Raw genomic sequence first — 18,208 nt, 5'->3', positions numbered from 1 at the left:
AAAACTAATCTTATTTAGACTTTCTTTTGTATCAATATAATAATTTAAATGCAGCACAGATTGCTTATTGGACTCACAAGACAAGGTAGACAAGAACTATGTTTATGTACTTATATTGCTTTTAAATTAACTCCCCTCCTCCTACTTTTTGCCTGAGCCTTTGGTTGCTATAGAAACTGACATGGCCTCCAACTGAGATTCCCAGGAGACTTAATTGCAGTCCCAATTTCATAAACTCTCTATTAACCTTTGCCTGACAAATAGATATGTATACAGTGTAACACAAGTTGGATGAATAGTTTAAAGCATATATTTTTAGGTTTCATGTGCCCAATGTTCTCTTTCAGTCAATCAAACATATTTATGTGTGTTAGTGTTACTGTCTCGTCCTTTTTAGAAAATGCTGGGTTTAATATATACATATTTAAGAGATCAGAATATTTCTCAGGAATGGAAATTGAATGTGTCTGCGTAGGTTTGGATATATTTAGATATGCTGTGTGTGTGTCTCTACAACGTGTGTTTGTCTGTGTTGGGCACTGGGCTTAGTATTTAATGTGTTATCTCATTTAGTTCTCTTGTCAGCTCTATGTAGCAAGTTTGGGGATGTCCACTATTTTACAGCTGAGGGATCTGAGAGTTAGGGAGTTACAACTCCCATGGCTAGTAAGAGCTGGAATGAGAACCCAAACCTATTAGACCTTGTGCATGAGTGCTTAGTCATTTCAGTTGTGTCTGACTCTGTGACGCTATGGACTATAGCCTGCCAGGCTCCCCTGCCTATGGGGACTCTCCAGGCAAGAATACTGGAATGGGTTGCCATTTCCTCCCCTCCAGGGGATCATCTCAGGGATCAAATCCACATCTCTTATGACTCCTGCACTAACAGGTAGGGTATTTACCACCAGTGTCACCTGGGAATCCCTGTTGGAGCCTAGCACTCTTAAATGTTCCATATGTATCTGTTTGTATCTTTCTAGAAGTTGCTTGGGGATTATGTGCAGGGCTCCAGAGAAAGTCTCCTTTTCCAAGTGAATCATTCATTCATAGAGGCAGAGCAGATGGGTAAACAAGGCATAGTCTTGGTCTCAAGGAGAGCCTGGAGGCAGGGTTGGGTTTGAGTGAGAGGAGAAAACAGACATGAAAGTGTAATTCCTGGTGGCTCAGAGTTTAAAAGCGTCTGCCTCCAATGCGGGAGACCCGGGTCCGATCCCTGGGTTGGGAAGATCCCCTAGAGAAGGAAATGGTAACCCACTCCAGCATTCTTGCCTGGAGAATCCCATGGACGGAGGAGCCTGGTAGGCTACATACAGTCAATGGGGTCACAAAGAGTCGGACATGATTGAGCAACTTCGCTTTCACTTTAAGACTTAGAAGACAGATGTCACTAGCTTAAAACCTTAACCTCACCACTCAGGCATGTTCAAAGACACAATAGCTTGAATGTGAAATGACTGAAAAGCAATTTAATCTCTATGGAAGTTTCTCTAAGAATGCCAAAGGCAATCCTGTTGATACAGCCTGACAACAGCCTATTTCCTCCCCTTTCCCTATATCTCACACCTGATAATAGCTGCCATGGCATCAAGGTACCATTTTTGCATGTGGACAACTAATGATTCAGCACCATTTGTTGAAAGTTCTACCCTATTTCACTGTAAGTTTCCCCAGACTGTCTCACAAACTTGGTGTGTGCTGTCTGTCTAGTTGCTCTCCAGTCCCCTCAGGCTCATCTCTCTATTAACATCTATTGGCTTAACCTCTCTGATGGCTTTCACTTTCCTTATTCTGCCATCACTCAAGTTTTGTACAATGGCTTGCTTGGGAACTGACTAAAGGCTGGAGTTTTTCCTTAAAGAAGAGATGGGTTAGGGGAGAAGACAGCAGACACAACTCAGTATCTTAAAATCTGTGCCACAGAGGAATAAATTTTATGCAGTGGGAGACAGAGAAAGGGAGACAGTCATTCTTACCTGGGGAGTGAGAGGGAGGGATTCACAGAAGCTGATCTTTTGAAGGATGATTGGGTATTTTCCAGGTAGCAAGGGGAGAGAGGTGAGAGGTCAACATATGTCAGAGTTCATTGGCATGCACAGGTATAGTGTATTTGAAGAATATATAAATGATTATTTTTGAGAAAAGTTGCAAATATTTAGAAGTAAGGGAAAAATATAAATGAGTTATTTTGAAACAGACAGTTGAACTAAGAGAGTCAGAGGGAATTTAGTCCAGCTTTCTTCATTATACTGTGTAGGAGATGGCGACCTAACAGTGCATTATTTTTATAATTATTGAAAAGTAATCTATTTTTCAAATGCTTTTTTAATTGAGGCATAATTAATGTACAGTTTTATAGGTTTCCATTGTATAACACAGTGATTCACAATTTTTAAAGGTTATATTCCATTTATAGTTGTTACAGGATATTGGCTATATTCCCTGTGTTGTGCTGCATATGTATCCTTGTAGCTTATTTATTCTATACATAGTAGTTTATACCTCTTAATAGAGGTATAAACTGTCTTGCCCCTTCCCGCTTCTTCTCCCTATTGGTGACCATTAGTTTGTTCTCTGTTTCTGGGAGTCTGTTTCTTTTTTATAATATGTGCAGTAGTTTGTTGTATATTTTAGATTTCACATATAAATGCTTATCATACAGTATTTTTTTTCCTCTGCTTTTTTTCAGTTAGCCTAATACCCTCCAAGTCCATGCATGTTTTTGCAAATAGCAAAATTTCATTCTATTTTATGACTGAGTGACATGTACAGTGGGCTTCCCATGTGGCACTAGTGGTAAAGAACCCTCCTGTCAATGCAGGAGCCTTAGGAGAAGCAGGTTTGATCTCTGGGCCAGGAAAATCCCCTGGAGGAGGGCACGGCAACCCATTCCAGTATTCTTGCCTGGAGAATCCCATGGACAGAGGAGCCTGGCAGACTACAGTTCATGGGGTCTCAAAGAGTCAAACATGACTTGGTGACTGAACATCAACAACCCAGGAGTGTAATTGTTGAGCCATATGGTAGTTCTATTTTTAGTTTTCTGAAGAACCTCCATACTGTTTTCTATAGTGAAGGCATCAGTTTACATCCTCACTGTTAATGTAGGAGGGTTCATTTTTGTCCACATCCTCACCAGCATTTGTTATTTGTGTTCTTTTTGATGATAGCCATTCTGACAGGTTCGAGGTGATTTCTCACTGTGGTTTTGAATTGCATTTCTCTGATGATTAATGATGCTGGATGTCTTTTCATGAACTTATTGGCCATCTGTATGTCTTCTTTTGAAAAATATCTGTTCAGGTCTTCTGCCTCTTTTAAAATCAGGTGTGTGTGTGTGTGTGTGTGTGTGTGTTTCCAATGTTGAGTTATATGAGCTGTTATATATTTTACATATTAGCCCCTTGCCAATCATATTATTTAGAAATATTTTCTTCCATTCTGTGGGTTGTCTTTTCATTTTGTTTATGGTTTCCTTTGCTGTGCAAGTGGTTTTAATTTTAATTAGGTCCCATTTGTTCATTTTTGTTTTTATTTTTATTACTCTAGGAGGTGGATTTCAAAAGATATTGCTGGGATTTATCTCAAAGAATGTTCTTCCTATGTTTTCCTCTAGGAGTTTTATAGTATCCAGCTTTGCATTTAGATATTTAATCCATTTTGAGTTTATTTTTGTGAATGATATTAGAGAATGTCCTAATTTCATTCTTTTTCATGTAGCTGTCCAGTTTTCCCACCACCCCACTTCCTGAAGAGACTATCTTTTCTCCATTGTATATTCTTGCTTCTTTTGTTGTAGATTAATTGATCACAGTCATGTGGGCTTATTTATGGGTTTTATATCCTATTCCATTGATCTGTGTTTCTATTCTTGTACCAGTACCATATTGTTTACATGGCTGTAGCTTTTTAGTATAGGCTGAAGCCAGGGTCTTCAGATTATATAGTATAGTCCTCCAGCTCCATTTCTCTTTCTCAGGATTGATTTGACTATTTGGGGTCATTTGTGTTCCCATACAAATTAAGACATTTTTTTTTTGCTCTAGGTGTGTGAGAAATGCCAGTGGTAATTTGATAGGGATGACATTGAATCTGTAGATTGCCTTGGGTAGTGTAGTCATTTTGACAATGTTGATTCCAATCCAAGAACATGGTATATTTTTCAGTCTGTTTGTGTCTTCTATGATTTCTTTCATCAGTATCATAGTTTTCAGAGTACAAATGTTTTTCCTCCTTAGGTAGGCTTATTCCTTGGTATTTTATTCTTTCTTTATTTTTTTGCCACTCCATATGGCATGCAGGATCTTAGTTCCTCTGTGGAGAAGTGCAGAATCTTAACCCCTGGACAACCAGGGAAGTCCACCTAGATAGTTTATTCTTTTTGATGTGATGGTAAGTGGGATTGTTTCCTTGATTTCTGTTTCTGATCTTTTGTTGTTAGTGTATAGGAATACAAGAAATTTCTGTGTATTAATTTTTTATCCTGAAGTTTTACTGAATTCTTTGATGACCTCTAGTAGTTTTCTGGTAACATCTTTAGGATTTTCTATGTAAAGTATCAAGTCATCTGTAAACAGTGACAGTTTAACTTCTTTTCTAATTTGGATTCCTTTATTTTTTTTGTCTTCTCTGATTGTCATGGTTTTGACTTACAAAATTGTGTTGAATAAAAGTAGTGAGAATGTACATCCTTGTTTCATTCCTGATCTTAAAGGAAATACTTTGTTTTTCAGTATTGAGGATGATGTTAGCTGTGGGTTTGTCATGTATGGCTTTTATTATGCTAAGGTAGTTTCCCTCTATGCCCATTTTCTAAAGAGTTTTTAATCATAAGTTGGCATGGAATTTTGCAAAAGCTTTTTCTGCATCTTCTGAGATGATCTTATGGTTTTTGTTCTTCACTTTGTTAATGCGTATCACACTGATTGATTTGCAGATACTGAAGAATCCTTGCATCTCTGGGATAAATTACACTTGATTATGGTGTTTCATGATCCTTTTAATGTATTATTGGATTCAGTTTGCTAGTATTCTGTTGAGGATTTTTGCATCAGTGTCCATCAATGATATTGGCCTGTAATTTTCTTTTTTTGTCATGTCTTTGTCTGGTTTTGATATCAGGGTGATGGTGGCCTTGTAAAATGAGTCTGGTTGTGTTCCTTCCTCTGCAATTTTTTGGAAGAGTTTTAGAAGGACAGTGGTTAACTCTTCTGTAAATGTTTAATAGAATTTGCCTGTGAAGCCATCTGGTCCAGGACTTTTGTATGTTGGAAGTTTTTAAATCACAGTTTGTATTTGAGTACTTGTTATTGGTCTATTCATTTTCTTTTTCTTCCTGATTCAGTCTTGGAAGGTTGTTATCTTTCTAAGAATTTGTCCATTTCTTCTAGGTTGTCCAGTTTATTGGCATATAGTTGCTTCTAGTTGTCTCTCATGATCTGTTGTGTTATTGTGGTACCTGTTGTAACTTCCATTTCTGATTTTATTGATTTGAGCCCTTTCCTTTGTTTTCTTGATAGTTCTGACTAAAAGTTTTTTTTTCTTTTTCTTTTATTATTGAATGATAATTGCTTTACAGAATTTTGTTGTTTTCTGTCAGACTTAACATGAATTAGCCATGGGCATACATATATCCCTTCCCTTTTGAACCTCCCTCCCATCTCCCTCCCCGTTCCATCCCTCTAGGTTGATACAGAGCCCCTGTTTGAGTTTCCTGAACCACACAGCAAATTCCCATTGGCTATCTATTTTACATATGGTAATGTACGTTTCCATGTTACTCTGTCCATACATCTCACCCTCTTCTCCCCTCTCTTCATGTCCATAAGTCTATTCTCTATGTCTCTTTCTCTACTGCTGCCCTGTAAGTAAATTCCTCAGTACCATTTTTCTAGATTCTGTATATATGCGTTAGAATATGATATTTATCTTTCTCTTTCTGACTCACTTCACTCTGTATAGTAAGTTCTAGGTTCATCCACCTCATCAGAATTGACTCAAATGTGTTCCTTTTTATGGCTGAGTAATATTCCATTGTGTATATGTACCACAACTTCCTTTTCCATTCATCTGTTGATGGACATCTAGGTTGCTTCCATGTTGTACCTATTGTAAATAGTGTTGCAGTGAACAGTAGGATACATGTGTTTGTTCCTTCATTTGGGTAGTATTTCTCTGCCTTTTCATTTTTCTTTAAAATTTATTGTGTTTGAGGTCTCCTTTTCCCAGGTTTCAAGGTTGAATTCTTTCTTCTTTTTGGTTTCTGCCCTCCTAAGGTTGGTCCAGTGGTTTGTGTAAGCTTTGTATAGGGTGAGATTTGTGCTGAGTTTTTGTTGTTTGTTTTCCCTCTGATGGTCAAGGCTGAGTGAGGTGGTAATCCTATCTGCTGATAAATGGGTTTGTATTTTTGTTTTGTTTGTTGTTTAGATGAGGCATCCTGCATAGGGTGCTACTGGTGGTTGGGTGATGCTGGGTCTTGTATTCAAGTAGTTTCCTTTGTGTGCATTCTCACTATTTGACACTCCCTAGGAATGAAGCACAAGCTGGAATCAAGATTGTCAGGAGAAATATTAACCTCAGATATGAAGATGCTGCTGCTAAGTCGCTTCATTTATGCCTGACTCTGCATGACCCCATAGACGGCAGCCTACCAGGCTCTTCAATTCCTGGGATTCTCCAGGCAAGAACACTGGAGTGGGTTGCCATGTCCTTCTCCAGTGCATGAAAGTGAAGTCACTCAGTCGTATCTGACTCTTGGTGACCCCATGGACTGCAGCCTACCAGGCTCCTCTGTCCATGGGATCTTCCATGCAAGGGTACTGGAATGGGTTGCCATTGCCTTCTCCAGATGTGCAGATGACACTACCCTTATGGCAGAAAGTGAAGAAGAACTAAAGAGATTCTTGAGGAAAGTGAAAGAAGAGAGTGAAAAAGTTGGCTTAGAACTCAGCATTCAGAAAACTAAGAACATGGCATCTGGTCCCATCACTTCATGGTAAGTCGATGGGGAAACAGTGAGAAACTTTTATGGGCGGCTCCAAAATCACTGTAGATGGTGACTGCAGCCATGAAATTAAAAGATGCTTGCTCCTTGGAAGAAAAGCTATGAGCAACCGAGACAGCATATTAAAAAGCAGAGACATTACTTTGCCAACAAAAGTCCATCTAGTCAGAGCTATGGTTTTTCCAGTAGTCATGTATGGATGTGAGCGTTGGACTATAAAGAAAGGTGAGCGCCAAAGAATTGATGCTTTTGAACTGTGGTGTTGGAGAAGACTCTTGAGAGTCCCTTGCACTACAAGGAGATCCAACCAGTCCATCCTAAGGGAAATCAGTCCTGAATATTCATTGGAAGGACTGATGCTGAAGCTGAAGCTCCAATACTTTGGCCACCTGATGTGAAGAACCGACTCATTTGAAAAGACCCTGATGCTGGGAAAGATTGAAGGCAAGAGAAGGGGACAACAGAGGATGAGATGGTTGGATGGCATCACCGACTCAATGGACATGAGTTTGAGTAAACTCCGGGAGTTGGTAATGGACAGGGAGGCCTGGCATGCTGCAGTACATGGGGCACAAAGAGTTTGACACGACTGAGTGACTGAACTGAACTGAACTGAGGATTAGTTATCTGGTAGTCTAAGGTCTTAGAGTCAGTGTTCCCACTCCAAAGGCTCAGGTCTTGATCTCTGGTCAGGAATGAAGATTCCACAAGTGGCTTATTATGGCATTAAGTGAGATTAAAACAAATATCCAAAAACAAGAAACCAAAAAATGAACCCCAAACAAACGGCAGTTACAAAATCAGTCAAATAATAATTAAAATAATGGAATATACACATACACATATATACCCATGAGCAAAGTCAAAACAGTCCAACAAAAATGAAGTATAATAGATTGACCTGGTGAACAAAGGAAATAAAAAATTATATTTACCAGTTAATAGCAAGACTAAGGAGAAGGCAATGGCACCCCACTCCATTACTCTTGCCTGGAAAATCCCATGGACGGAGGAGCCTGGGAGGCTGCCGTCCATGGGGTCGCGGAGTTGGACACGACTGAGCGACTTCACTCTCACTTTTCACTTTCCTGCATTGGAGAAAGAAATGGCAACCCACTCCAGTGTTCTTGCCTGGAGAATCCCAGGAACGGGGGAGCCTGGTGGGCTGCCGTCTATGGGGTCGCACAGAGTTGGACACGACTGAAGTGATTTAGCAGCAGCAGCAAGACTAACTAAAGCACGTAGTGGAAAGCAAAACTAAAGCAAGGTGCCAATGGGTGATAAAGCAATGAAAACAAAACTAACAAATATTTTGAGAGAAAAGGAAAGAAAGAATAGATATGCAAAGTTAAATAGAGGTAGATGAAGAAGATTTTTAATACATTAAAGATTAAATGGAAGGGGAAAAGAACAGTAGAAAAGACAAAGGAATAAATGTAGAAAAAATATAATAGGTTTAAAAAAATTAAAAGTTAAAATTATAAAAAAGAGAAAAGAAAAAAAATGGAAGAAGAAAGAAAATAGGGAAAAAAAAAAAAAAAACTCCATATAACTGCAAAAGCCCAACATAGATGCAGAAGTTTATAACAACAATAAAAATTGCGACTGAATGTACACATATACATATACACTCATAAGCAAAACCAAAACAGTCCAATAAAAGTACAATAGTTTGACACAGTGAACAAAGGAAACCAAAAATTGTGTCTACCAGAACAAAACTAACTAAAGCACAAACTGGAAAACAAAACTAAAGCAAGGTGCCAATTGGGGAATAAAGCAATGAAAAGAAAACTAACAAATATGTTTGAGAGGAAAGAAAAGAAAGGAAAAAAAGAAAAATAGCTATGCGAAGTTAAATAGAAGTAGATAAAGAAGATTTATATATGTTAAATATTAACCGCAAGGGGGAAAGAACAGTAGGAAAAGCAAACAAAAGAATAAATGTAGAAAAAATAATATGTTAAAAAAATTAAAAGTTAAAATTAAAAAAAGAGAAAAAAGGAAAACTCCTCAGAACTTCAAAAACCCAACGTAAAGGCAGGGGTTTGTAACACCAATAAAAAAATGTGAATGAGAAGAAAAAAAGAGAAATAAAAAGCTCAGAAGCTTAATTAGATTTCATAGTGCCAATAAAATGAACAACTACAACGCGGGGTGGGGGGGAAGGAGAAAAAAGAAAAAAATCCAAAAGAATCTACAGAACCAGTCAAAACATAAGAATAATAGATGTTTTTCTTGAGTCACTGCTGCAGAGTCTTTCCCTTGCTAAGAGTCACCGTCCACCTCACTTCCCTAGGTTGCCCTCCAATACTGTGCTGATCTCTGGACCTGTTGTGGGGGCAACTAAGTGTCTAATGTGGTCCTACTCCTCTGTGTTCTTGCCTCCAATGTCCATGGCTATCAGAACTAGTGCATTTTCTTTTGTGGGAGCTCTCAATGACCTTCTATATATTCCATAGACACAAAGTCTGCCTAGTTGATCATGTGGATTTAGTCTGCAGCTTGTTCAGCTGGTGGGAAGGTTTTAGGTCTTCTTCCTTAGTCACACAGCCCCTGGGTTTCAACTGTAGCTTTATTTCCACCTCTGCCTATGGGCCATCCATTGGGGTTTGCTTCTGAGGCTGCCCTGGAGGACTTGGGTTTGCCCCTGTGAGGACCAGGTGTGGAGGTGGTGCAGCTGCTTGGGTTGCAGGGGTTCTGGAAGCACCAGGTACTCAGGGGAGTTGACAGCTAGGGCAGCAGGAAATACAGTGCTCTAGAAGGGTATGGCAACCAGTATTGGCTAATATGCTCCAGTACTTTTGCCTGGAGAACTCCCCAGCCCCCTACCCCGCCCCGACAGAGAACCCTGCAGGCCACAGTCTACAGGGTTGCACAGAGTCAGACACTAGCAAAGCAATCCTGTGTGCAAGACATTTTTTGGCTGTGGCAGCTCTGCCCCAGTGAGAGTTGAGCGTGAAGGTGGCTCAGCTACTTGGCTTGCAGGGGCCCTGGCGGTGCCTGGTGTGCAGGGACACGGATTGCTTTCGCTGCAGGAGTTTCAGAGTGTTTTTTTTCCAGCCTCTTGTAGCTGGCTATCAGAAGACCTGTTTGGCCAGTCTTTCTCAGTAGCTCTGTCCATTCAGGCACATAGAGGGCCCCCCTGACTGGGGTCCTGCTCTGTAGTTCAGTGTGTCGGGCATTTGATGGGCTAGCCTCTCTATTGTTCAGCTGCCAATGCTGGCGAGTTGGGGGAGAGAGGCTATGGTGGTGGCTCCACCCACTACATGTGACTTAGCAGTACTGCCTTGCTTCCATGGCTGCCCGGCTTCCCTCCACAGGCGTTTCCCACCACAATTTCCTCCCTTACATCCCCTCTGTCAGTCTCTCTGCAGTTAAGAGAGCAGCCCTCCAGCAGCCCTCACCCTGGGATTGCTCCACAATCCCTAAAGTCTAGCTCCTAGCTGCTGCATTTTCCAGGGGAATCTATCCCTGGAAAGATCTATCCCTGGTTCTCTGAAAAGATTAACAAAATTGATAAACCTTTAGTCAGGAGAACAAGATGGCAGAGGAGTAGGTGGATGGGGTATTTATCCCTATCTGGAGTATTTATGGCTGCAGCAAGGACTATCTGAGTCTCATTCCATTTAGGCTGCCACAGATCAGCTGTTTCACACTCAGCCTTAAATGTTTCTCCTCTGACTCAGACAGTTGCCCCAATGTGGGGATCGGACCCCTGCTTCAGTTCCCCCACCCACTGAGGGAAGGTCTAGTCCTGCTAACACTCCTGTTTTTCCCCCTAGTTCTTTTGTTCTACTGAGTAGAACTTCTTTTCCTCTGGTCAGGTCCTCCTGTCTGCTCTTAGCTGGCGTTCTGCATTCACTTCTGTGCCTGAAGGTGTGTATTCCTGATGTATCTGTGGAGAGAGACGTACTCCATGTCCACCTACTCCTCTGCTGTTGGAGAACACTCTTGAGAGTCTCTTGCACTGCAAGGAGATCTGACCAGTCCATCCTAAAGGAAATCAGTCCTGAATATTTTTGGAAGGACTGATACTGAAGCTGAAACTCCAATACGTTGGCCATTTGCTGTGAAGACCTGAGTCATTGGAAAAGACCCTGATGCTGGGAAAGATTGAAGGCAGGAGGAGAAGGGGATGACAGAGAATGAGATGTTTGAATGGCATTGCCGTCTCGATGGACATGAGTTTGAGCAAGCTCTGGGAGTTGTTGATGGACAGGGAGGCCTGGCGTACTGCAGTCCATGGGATTGCAAAGAGTCAGACACGACTGAGTGACTGAACTGAACTGAACTGATCTATTTGTGATTCTGATGCTTGAAGAACTCCACTTCTATGAAATATGAGGCCTTGAGAGCAAAGTTATGTAAACAACAGAGATAGTACAAAGGAAATTAGCACAGATGTGATCCCTGTTAATACCACATGTGTAAACTCATGTGTAAACAAAAATTTGAATGTGATTTTTTTTTCCTTCTCAACTGAAGAAATAAGAAATGATGATTCAGTGGGGAAATGATTGTGCATTTCAGCAGTCTGCCTCCTATGAGAAATTTGTAAGGTCTAGCAGAATGTCATAGCACTGTTGTAGCTGAGAAAAAAAAATATTAAAGAAATATGTTACTACTGTTGTTTTTTAGTCACTAAGTTGTGTCCAGCTATTTAGGAACCTGTGGACTTCAGCACATCAGGCTTCCCTATCCTTCACTATCTGCTGGGGTTTGCTCAAACTCATGTCCATTGACTCTGATGCCATCCAACCACCTCAGCCTCTGTCAGCCCCTTCTCTTCCTGCCCTCAATCTTTCCTGGCATCAGGATCTTTTCCAGTGAGTCTGCTGTTCGCATCAGGTGGCCAAACTGTTGAAACTTCAGCATCAGTCCATCCAATGAATACTCACAGTTGATTTCCTTTAGGTTTGACCTCCTTGCTGTCCAAGAGACTCCCAAGAGTCTTCTCAAGCACTTCAGTTGGAAAGCATCAGTTCTTTGACACTCACCCTTCTTTATGGTCCAAGTCTCACATCCATACATGACTACTGGAAAAACCATAGCTTTGATTATGCAGACCTTTGTCGGCAATATAATATCTCTGCTTTTTATTTATTTATTTAAAAAAATTTATATATATATATATATTTATATCTCTGCTTTTTAATACACTATCTAGGTTTGCCATGGATTTCCTTCCAAGAAGCAAGCGTCTTTTAATTTCATGCTGTTGTCACTGTCCACAGTGATTTTGGAATCCAAGAAAATAAAATCTGTCACTGCTTCCACTTTTTCCCTATCTATATGCCATGAAGGGATAGGACTAGATGCCATGATCTTAAGTTTTTGGAATGTTGAGTTTTAAATCAGCTTTTTCACTCTCCTCTTTCATCTTCATCAAGAGGCTTTTTAGTTCCTCTTCCGTTTCTGCCATTAGGGTGGTGTCATCTCCATATCTGAGGTTGTTGATATTTCTCTCTGAAATCTTGATTCCAGCTTGTGATTCATTAAGCCCAGCATGTCCCATAATGTACTCTGCATTTAAGTTAAATAAGCAGGTGACAATATATACCCTTGATGTACTTCTTTTCCAATTTTGAACCAGTTCATTGTTTCCCGTTCAGTTCTCGCTATTGCTTCTTGACCTGCATACAGGTATCTCAGCACACAGGCAAGGTAGTCTGGTATTCCCTTCTCTTTCAGAATTTTCCATCATTTGTTGTGATCCACACAGTCAGACTTTAGAGTAGTCAGTGAAACAGAAGTAGATTTTTTTTGGAATTCCTTTGCTATTTTTATGATCCAGTGGATACTGGTTTTTGCTCTCTGGTTCCTCTACCTTTTCTAAATCGAACTTGAACATCTGGAAGTTCTTGGTTTATGTACTGCTGAAGCCTCAGTCGAAGAATTTTGAGCATTACCTTGGCTAGCATGTGAAATGAGCACAGTTGTACAGTGGTTTCAGCATTCTTTGGCATTGCCTTTCTTTGGGATTGGAAGGAAAACTGGCCTTTTCCAGTCCTGTGGCCACTGCTGAGTTTTCCAAATGTACTGGCATATTGAGTGCAGTGCTTTCACAGCATCATCTTTCAGGATTTGAAATAGCTCAGTTGGAATTCCGTCACTTCCACTGGCTCTGCTCATAGTAATGCTTCCTAAGGCCCACTTGACTTTGCACTCTAGGATGTCTAGTTCTAGGTGAGTGACCACACCATGGTCCTGGTTATCCAGGCCATCAAGATCTTTTTTGTATGGTCTGTGAATTCCTCCTACTTCATCTTAATATCGTCTGCTTCTGTTAGGTCCTTGCTATTTCAGTCCTTTATTGTGCCCATCTTTTCATGAAGTGTTCCCTTGGTATCCAGTTTTCTTAAAGAGATCTCTAGTTTTCCCATTCTGTTGTTTTCCTCTATTTCTTTGCATTGCTCACTTTAGAAGGCTTTCTTATCTCTCCTTGCTGTTTTCTAGAACTCTGCATTCAGTTGGGTATATCTTTCCCTTTCTTCTTGCTTTTCACTTTTCTTCTTTTCCCAGCTATTTATAAGGCCTCCTCAGACAACCACTTTGCCGTCTTGCATTTTTTCCCCTTTGGGTTGGTTTTGGTTTCAGCCTCCTGTACAATGTTACAGACCTCCATCCATAGTTCTTCAGGCACTCTGTCTACCAGGTCTAATCCCTTGAATTTATTCATGACCTCTTCACTGTATAGATTATAAGGGATTTGATTTAGGTCATAAGTGAATGGCTTGGTAGTTTTCCCTACTCTCTTCAATTTAAGCCTGAATTTTACAATTAGGAGCTGATTATCTGAGCCACAGTCAGCTCCAGGTCTTGTTTTTGCTGACTGTATAGAGCTTCTCCATGTTCAGTGCAAAGAATGTAATCAGTCTGATTTTGTTAATGACCATTTGCTGATGTCCATGTGTGCTTTCATGCATGCTAAATTGCTTCAGTCATGTCTGACTCTTTGTGACCCTATGGACTGTAGCCTGCCAGGCTCCTCTGTGCATGGGATTCTCTAGGTAAGAATACTAGAGTGGGTTGCTTTGTCCTTCTCCAGGGGATCTTCCTGACCCAGGGATTGAACTCCTGTCTCTTACATGTCATGCTTTGGTGGACATGTTCTTTACCACTGAGCCATCTGGGAAGCACTGGTGATCCATTTTAGAGCCATTTCTTGCATTGTTGGAAAAGGGTGTTTGCTATGACCAGTGTGTTCTCTTGACAGAACTCTGTTAGCTTTTTCCCTGTTTCATTTTGTACTCCAAGGCCAAACTTGCCTATTACTGCAGATATCTCTTGACTTTTTACTTTTGCATTCCACTCCCCTATGATGAAAATGGTTTTTTTTTTTTTTTTTTTTTTGGTGTTAGTTCTAGAAGGTCTTGTAGGTATTCATAGAAGGTCTTGTAGGTCTTCATAGAACTGGTCAACTTCAACTTCTTTGGCTTAGACTTGGATTACTGTGACGTTGAATGATTTGCCTTGGAAAATGAACTGGGATCATTCTGTTGTTTTTTTGTTGCACCAAGTACTGTATTTTGGACACTTTTGTTGACTGAGGATTTCTGATTAGTTATAAGAAAATGCTAATTTCCGTGGAAGCACATTAATCTTTTGACTTTAAAGCTTCTGAAGTGATGCCCCAAAGCCTACAGAAAGCCTACAGAGGCCAAGTATCTATGTTTTATCCTGTGGTTGGATCTTTTCTTCTTACCTCTCCTCAGAGTGCTGATTAAAATCATCATCATTATCATTTTCTGCTTTATCAAATATTTATTGACCATTGAGTCTGTGTGAGGGATGCAGAACAATATTTTATAAGACACAATCTTTTAAATAAATGATTTTATAATATAACTGAGGAGATGGTTATATTTGGTTGGATAGTGTTCCTCCCATCCCCACCCCAAATGTCCTGAAACCTCTGAATGTGACTTTATTTGGAAATAGAGTTGTTACAGGTGTTCAGAAGAGGTTATATTGAAGTAGGCTGGGCACTTAATCCAAAATCACTGGTGTCATTATACAGCAAAGAGACACAGAGACATAGGGAGGGGTGCCATGTGAAGAGGGCAGATACTGGAATGATGAGTCCATAAGCCAAAGAATCTGAGGTTTTGCTGATCACAACTGGTGCTCTGAGAAAGGCATGGGGCAGATCCTGCTTTAGTGCCTTCAGAGAGAGCATGGCCCTCAGGACACCTTGATCTCAGACTTCTAGCTTCACCCCTGTGAGAGAATGTATTTTCTCTGTTTTGAGCCACTAAGTTTGTGGCACTTTTGTGATAGCAGCCTTAAAAAACAAATACAATAGACATAAAAAATAAAGCTCCTATAATTAAATACTGGCTCTACTCCAGGTTCCCTGTGTTCTAGCTGTTTTCTGCTCTGTGGCATTATCACCATCACCCTTGGAGGAGCAAACTGAAAGTTAAGAGATGCCTAACAATTTTTTTAGTATCACTCGGCAAGTAGTTCTAACCCTTGTCACCTAACCATGGAAAGAAGCCCATGTGGTAGGCAGGAGGCAAAATGACAAGCAGGTAGGGGTAGACCTTAAAGCTGGCAGTAGCCCAGGTGTCCATGAAGAGTGATATGGAGAAACTAACTGAGGTCTGTCCATAGGACTGGCCATTTCAGCAACACAAAGGATCAGACTGTGACAGCAGGAGCTGCATGGACACATCTGTAATGCATTCTGCTGAGTGAGAGGGGCCACACACAAATGAGTACATATATAATTTCATCTGTACAAAGTTCTAGACTAGGAAAAACTAGTCAGTAGTGGAAAAAGGTAAAAGCAGTGGTTTCTAACTCTGTAGTAGGTGCTCTGTTGAGAATTTGACAACAAGGTCCCCGGCAAAAGGAGGATGTGTGCCAAATCTTAGGTGGTCTCCTAACCTGGATGAGCCTAATCAGGGTGAGACCCTTTAATCTTGCCTCAAGTGGTTTCCTTGCTGCTTCTCCTTTAATTAGCAACTGTTCTACCCTTTGGAACTCAGAGAAGGTCATAGGGGCTGGAGTCTGGCCTACAGGGAAGAGGGGACAAAAGGCCTCCGTGTCCAGGAGCCTTATAGGGCCCTGCTTGGCATTAATCTGAACATAAAGCACAATTCACATGGTAGAGTCTGCACCAGCCACTGACCTAGCAAACTCATGCTGAAAGCTTGGAGCTACCACAGGGACTTCAGCCTCCACTCCCCGCAGGACTTAATTGGGACTGAAATCTCAATAACAAGGCTGGCCCTTGGTGAGGCACCATGGATCCTGCAGGGGAGTGGGAGGTGGGCAGCCAGGGACCCTGTAGGGGGTGGCTCTGAGTTACACTGATGGGTTCAGTTCAATTGCTCAGGTATATCCAACTCCTTGTGACCCCGTGCACTGCAGCACACCAGGCTTCCCTGTCCATCACCAACTCCCAGAGCTTGCTCAAACTCGTATCCATTGAGTCGGTGATGCCATCCAACCATCCCATCCTCTGTCGTCCCCTTCTCCTCCCACCTTCAATCTTTCCCAGCATCAGGGTCTTTTCCAATGAGTCAGCCCTTCACATCAGGTGGCCAAAGTATTGGAGCTTCAGCTTCAGCATCAGTCCTTCCAATGAATAATTCAGGACTGATTTCCCTTAGGATGGACTGGTTGGATCTCCTTGCAGTACAAGGGACTCTCAAGAGTCTTCTCCAACACCACAGTTCAAAAGCATCAATTCTTTGGCGCTCACCTTTCTTTATGGTCCAACTCTCACATTCATACATGACTACTGGAAAAACCATAGCTTTGACTAGATGGACCTTTGTTGGCAAAGTAATGTCTCTGCTTTTTAATATGCTGTCTAGGTTGGTCATAACTTTTTTTTTTAATGCAGAATTTCCATGTACCTTTATTTATAGGTCTTAATACAGCAAAATGTAAATGAAAATTGAAAACACTGCTCATTTTTCTGATTTAATTTGACTTAGAAAATGGAGTTTCTCCAGAAAATAGACTTGCTTTACCTTATGATTTATGTTCTGAGTACATTTTATAAAATTCAGCAACCAGGCTTTTTCTATGTTTAAATTGAATTGAACATGATTAAGTACAAATGAATAACTTTATTTTATGTAGTAGCAAAAAGAGTCAGTAATCCTTTCAAGAAAGAGACTATTTCATTTCCTCCCAACTTGGATTCACCATAAACACAATCCACAAATGATATTGGAACCTCACCAATAGTATATTTCAGCTGTCTTGCTCAAACAATCATCTCCATCTGGAAGATGTAGCCTTTAGAAATACATTTTCCTATTAATTTCTGTAAAACTTCTTTTCTGTATAACCTGAAACTTCCTGTTAAATCAGATGCTCCTAGTCACAGCAAAATCTGAGTTATAAAATTGGCCACATGGCTGATTATTTTTCTTTTCAAATCCCAGTCATATACACCACCATTTCCTTTGTAGCGAGTTCTGGAGACAATGTCAAAATTACCCTCCTTTTGCTTCCTAATGAATTCAGGAATAAATTTTGGATGGTGTGAGAGGTCAGCATCCATGATGATTATGTAGTTGCCTGTGGCATGTTTCATCCTGTGAATATGTGCAGTTCCTAGTCCCAACTTTTTCTCCCGTGGCCTTAGAAGAATTCTGTCTGACTCATAGATCTTCTCCAACTGTTCAGCAACATCCCTTGTTCCATCTAGGCTTCCATCATCTATGATATAATTTCATAGTTGAAGCCACTCTCAGAGAAGCTCTTCACCAGCAGCCACACGATGAGCGGTAGGTTCTCGCGCTCGTTGTACGTGGGCAAAAGCACCGAATACTTGTCTTGCCGCGGGCGCGCCCCTTCGGCTCCTGCCGAAGACCTAGGAGAGCTACGACTCACTTCCACGGCAGCCATGGCGGAACGGGTCATAACTTTCTTTCACGGAGCAAGTGTCTTTTAATTTCAAGGCTGTAGTCACCATTTGCAGTGATTTTGGAGCCCAAGAAAATAACGTCTGTCACTGTTTCCATTGTTTTCCCATCTATTTGCCATTAAGTGGTGGGACCAGATGCCATAATCTTTGTCTTTTTATATTGAGTTTTACGCCAGCTTTTTCACTCTCCTCTTTCACTTTCATCAAGAGGCTTTTTAGTTCCTTTTCCCTTTCTGCCATAAGGGTGGTGTCATCTGCACATCTGAGGTTATTAATATTTCTCTGGGCAATCTTGATTCCAGCTTGTCCATCTA

General features: G+C 40.8%; 1 pseudogene; it reads right to left on the bottom strand.

Annotated features, from left to right (window-relative positions):
* Positions 1-17,014: 17,014 nt before the first annotated feature.
* On the bottom strand, positions 17,015-17,877 carry LOC136158087 (dolichol-phosphate mannosyltransferase subunit 1 pseudogene; annotated as a pseudogene).
* Positions 17,878-18,208: the final 331 nt, after the last annotated feature.

The sequence above is a fragment of the Muntiacus reevesi genome, chromosome 2 (genome assembly GCF_963930625.1).
Source record: "Muntiacus reevesi chromosome 2, mMunRee1.1, whole genome shotgun sequence".
In the NCBI taxonomy this organism is placed as follows: domain Eukaryota; kingdom Metazoa; phylum Chordata; class Mammalia; order Artiodactyla; family Cervidae; genus Muntiacus; species Muntiacus reevesi.
The sequence above is the reverse complement of the archived record's forward strand: the minus strand, read 5'-3'. Positions and strand labels throughout refer to the sequence as shown.